The following is a 5,532-nucleotide window of genomic DNA, read 5'->3' as shown; positions in this document are numbered from 1 at the left end:
GATTCTTCCAGCGAGCTTCCGGCGAGCCCTCCACGATGCTCCGGCGGACTCCCGGCAAACTCCTGGACTTGCGACGATCCTCTTGGCGAGTTCTGATGAGCTTCTTTGGCAAGCTCCTGGACTTCTTAGATTATTCCCTCATAATCTCCGACAACCGTCCGGACTTTCGATTAACTCTCGAACCCCCAACGTGATCTTGGTCTTGACTTCGGCTTAACACCTGCTGCATGTCTTACTACCAACGTAGTTAATCCTGCACACTTATCTCAACATACAGATTAGATAACCAAATGACAATTGACTTCATCATCAAAATCCGAGATTCAATAGATCTCATGTAAAATGATACCTAATATCAATATGTTTAGTTCTAGAGTGTTGCATGAGATTTTTTGTTAAACATATACACTTGTGTTATCATATTTTATGGGAATGTTCTTAAGGTGAATCTTATAATCCTCTAAAGTGTTTTTCATCTACACAACTCGTGTACAACATGCACTCACAGCTATGTATTCGGCTTCAGTTGTAGATAGTGTAACCGAGTTTTGTTTCTTGGAAGACCAAGAAACAAGTGCATGACCTAAGAATTGACATATTCCGGATATGATTTTTCTATCTAATCTACATCCATCAAAATCCACATCAGCATAAGCAATCAATTCGAAGTTTTCATATTTTGGATACCGTAATCCTAGATTAGTGGTTCCTTTAAGATATTTAAGAATTCTTTTAACTACTTTAAGATGAGATATCTTAGGATTAGATTTAAACTTAGAATAAAGTCCTATGCTAAACATGATGTCTAGTCTAGTTGCGGTGAGGTATAGTAAACTACCCTATCATGCCCCTATAAGCTTTTTTAGCAAAGTTTTCTCCACTTTCGTCAATGTCTAATTTAGTGGCGGTACTCATAGGAGTATTGATAGCCTTTGAACTATCCGTATTAAATCATTTTAATAAGTCTAATACATATTTTATTTAACTAAGAAAAATACCATCATTAAGTTGTTTGATTTGTAAACCAAAAAAGAAGGGTAGTTCTGTAACATCCCCCATTTTTTAAAATTTAGTAAAAGGTTTATTTATAAAAATAAGGATTATTTAAAAATTATTTTATATTCAATGATATTATATTAAAAGTTTATGGCTAGGGACTTAAGAGTAAATATTAGAAGTTTGATATAATTTATGAAAGATTCAGATTTAAGTTAAAAAAAAAAAAACATATAGTGGACATGTTTCACTAGCTAACCTAAGGTTGGTGCCACTTATCTTTGCTCTAAAGATGACACCTAGCCCCTTTTATACATGCATGACACCTTGCAACTTTTGCATTAGCCAAAACCTAAATAATTAGATGAAAGGTTAAAGAAAACAAACCTGAAGAGTTGCAGCCAACGTGAGTTTGAGAAAAGAAGAAAAAGAAGAAGAAGAAGAGCTTGAGGTTTTTCATCAATTTTTCCACATTTGGGATTCAAATACTTTCAAGGCAAGTGTTCTAACCCCATTCCACAGTAATCTTAATCTCTCTTTCCATTTTTATTCTGTAAAATTTGAAAGATTTCAACTTTGAACCAGACTTCTTTTGTTTTGATATAAAGCTATGAATCTGTAATTTTTCGGTAATCTGACCTCTATGCAATGTTTCGGTCATAACATTTTGTAATAAACTCTGATTTAGACAAGACCTATTCCATTTGAAAGTAGACAAAAAAAATCTTTATTTTGATACTAAGATCGAATGATTTGGATTTTAAATGCCTACAAGACTTCTGTTTAAATTAACCCTATAAGTCAATCAATTCAGAATCACTCTAAATCGATGTAGACTAATTAAGCATAGTTTAGTTCAATCAATATTTGGGCTCAAATCCAACAATAATTCGGGTTAGACTAGCCAGCTCATATACTGGTCACGTGCATTACACATAACTAGGCATGCATCACACCAGACTAGCCCAGTCCTTGCCCATGGACTGGTCATGTGCGTCGCATGTGATCGCCCATGATGGTTGGGCTAGGTTACCCTACGGGCTAGGGCTTGACCCGTGGGTTGGGCCTGGCCTATAGGCTGGGTCTGATCTGCTGACTAAGCCTAGCTAGTGGGTTGTGGCCTGACCTATGGGTTGGGCCTGGTTCGTGAGCAATTTCAATCTAATTTCATACCACAACATATATTCACTAACTATTATATAAATGAAAAAACATAATAACATATTAAAAGATAAGATTATGGGATAAGCTTTAATACAAACAAATAATCTTCTAAATTCAATAAGAATTAGAAATCATACTTTCAACATATATAATCTCAACATATTCTAGGCAAATAAATTTTAAATCATTCATAATAACATATTTTAAATTTCAGATCAAAGAATATCAAAAATTTTAGATGACATATTTTGATCTAACAAAAATTTTAATCCAGATAAGATTAAAGATAAGCTGTAATGCTAGGAAACTTCATATATTTAATATATAAAATATGTAAAATTTTAATATATTTAAATCTAAAAATAAAAACCTTAAGCAGGAGGTCAAAGAACATTATAAAAACTTCAGTTGATAGATTTTAATATAACAATAAAAAATTTTGATATTTAAAAAATTGATAAATATTTTTAAACTATAAAACTTTCAATATTTAAAGAATTAAAATAAAAACTAAAACTTTTAGTTTCAAGAAAGGTAGAGAAACAAATGAAAAACAAATAAGAGAAATCCCTCCCGAGGAGTTGAGCCTCAATTAAAGGAAATTTATTTTTATTTTTATATTTATTTAATATGAATTATTTTTATTTAATATACTAATAAATATGATATCATCGTATTTGGAATGCTAAATAGTTATTTCCTAACTCGTAATAACAAATAAAAAAATATATTAAGATTTTCTAAATTACAATGATAAGTAAGAAAAAAAATTAATTCTTAACTTAACTATGATTTGAATACAAAGGATCTAACTTTTTCTCGTATAGATCTATGATGTTTCATGATGTTTAAAATATATTATTTATTATCACATCAAAAGTTATGCAAGAACATTATACGTGACATGAATTATAAATCTAATCTCAATCTAAAAGTCATAAATCATTGCAAACTTTATCTTCATCTAAAACTCTCTCAAATCTCTTAATAATTTAAATTACTTAATCTAACCGTTTCTAATCTACTCCATCGACCACCTCGTTTGCACTGTTAAATTACATAATCTAACCATTTCTAATTAACTCCATCGACTATATAGTTTGCACTGTGAAACTCCGATCCAACTCTGCCATTTAACGACGTGGGAAATAAAAATAATGTCCTTTACTTATAGGTCATATAGTTTAGGTATATACTATTTACGTAAGCTTGTTGGTTCCACTCGCTAGCTCTTGTAGTCACATAATTTCCATATTGTTTGGGGAAGAACTACCAAGATCATCATCACCATGGCAGGCCAATTGGCCGATGCCCAAATCTACGTTTCGTCTTCCAAAGCAAATTAGTTGGGGTTCAATGTTTGTGACTTCTCTTCATGTATGTTTGGTGGGCCCTTTTATTATTTGATTGCAAGAACGTGAAAGCAAAAAAAGAGAAAGAATACAGCCAACAAAACTGGTCACAAACCTTTCTTTTCGGCTGCAGCCCAAACCACCAATTCTGTCCCATCCATCAAATCTACTTGGCCTTTTTTAGGCTTCATAGAGTTCTCCTTGTAGAAAATATAACATCTAATTGTGGAAACCACGTTTAATTTCCCACTTTGGTAAAAAAGATAATGTTAATATTTGTTTAGCTCGTTAATTTTGTTTTCTAAAGTTTTCCAAAAGATTTTCTTATCAGTCAATACAGATCAAGTTATCAGAGTACACCCAACTATACTTATTGCTGATAGCAGCAAATATAACTTTGTACCTACTTTTTTTATATGATAGGGCCATCAAGGTAAAGTTTGTTTTTATGAAGATAAGTGACGAAGGATTACGAAAACTTGTTAAAATTTTTATCAACTAAATAAATTGATACTTTTAATCAATTATATCTAATGAGATTTTAAAATTTTAATCTTTAACAAATTGGTATAGTATATTATCACTAAATTAATACTTTAAGTATCTGTGTTAAGTAAAATAATTAGACCATCCAAATTAACGTGGCTTTAAGCAATTTATACTCGTTATAAGGGAAGACAATGCCATGCAAGCGTACATGATGAATCTGCATGATTCCCTCGTGTCTCTCGTGTAAATAATTACATAAAGTTTCCCTGATGCCTTTCTTTCTTCTGACTCATACAGATACGACGCATCATCCTATTCCTCAATTTGCTTGAAACAAAGTAGTGGTGTGTGATGTGATTCATTAACGTTGTGCTGTGTCCCCATAGAAACAAACTTGAGCACCGGATGAGATGGGACATCATCGATCGACGGAGCTCTCACGAGAGAGGCTGAGTCTGTTGTGATCAATGGATGTTTGAGATGGAGGACCGTATACGATGTGCCCAATGGCGTCTTTTACCCTTTAGTCCCCATTCCTCACCAAGAGATACCCACCCGGCTCCATTCACCGACACTTCAACGAGAAACACGTTCTCACAGCATGCACGTCGTCGAGCTTTGCCCCCCCACCCCCTGTTGGCGATACTATTTGCGACCAAACTCGATTCTTGGTGATCTCCAAGCTCTTGTTCATGTGATTCTATTCTACAATCTCATAACACAATTAACTCAGACATGCAGTTTCTAGATACGTCCTTATCTCATTATCTGAAATCGCAAACCGAGCTTTTTCACAAAGCTCTCCTCCTCCATTAATGGCATAAGACATGACATCTCGTTGGGTGCAACCCACGAGGGCTTCACTTCCGCTCAGACGGCGGAGAAGCGGCGGTTTGGGGAGGGAAAGGGCACGTTGGTTATTAAAGAGCAAGTCGAGGGGCCAAATCCTATAACTCACTGCCACATTCCAGTTATTCCTCATTGGACGCATGCTACTTGCTGAGCTGGCAAGCTGTCACGCTGCTGAGCTGTGTATGCTCTTCCCTCCCTCGCCCCTTCTTCCCCACGGGGACGAAGGAAGAGCCCTTTCCCAACTATCCTCCATGGAGTGAATCCATCATCGTCTCCGTCGTCGTCCTCTCGTCTGTCCACCCACCTCGCCTTCTCCTCGAAAAAGGAAGCAAAGTCCCAAACCCTCCATCCCTCATCAGACGCCTGCCGACCCGCTCGCGTGACTTGCGTTTCATGTTTGGACGGCTGAGATGCTTTTGGGCATTATGGGAATATCGGGATTACAGCTAAAAGGCAAAAAGGGCGCAGAACGAGAAGGGCGGCTCCGAAATTTAATTTTCTAGCCTTTTTTTTTTCTTCTTAGTTTTTAATTTATTTCTCTCTCCTGTAATGCACTATAAGAACGGGTTTTAATTATTATTACTACTAATATTATAACAATTAGTAGGGCGAAAAGAAGAGAGTAACTACTGTTCTTTTAATTTGGTCGAGTGTGTCTTTTTTATTATTATATCAATTT

This window comes from Musa acuminata, chromosome BXJ2-10, assembly GCF_036884655.1.
Source record: "Musa acuminata AAA Group cultivar baxijiao chromosome BXJ2-10, Cavendish_Baxijiao_AAA, whole genome shotgun sequence".
Lineage (NCBI taxonomy): Eukaryota > Viridiplantae > Streptophyta > Magnoliopsida > Zingiberales > Musaceae > Musa > Musa acuminata.
Note: the sequence above shows the minus strand (reverse complement) of the source record.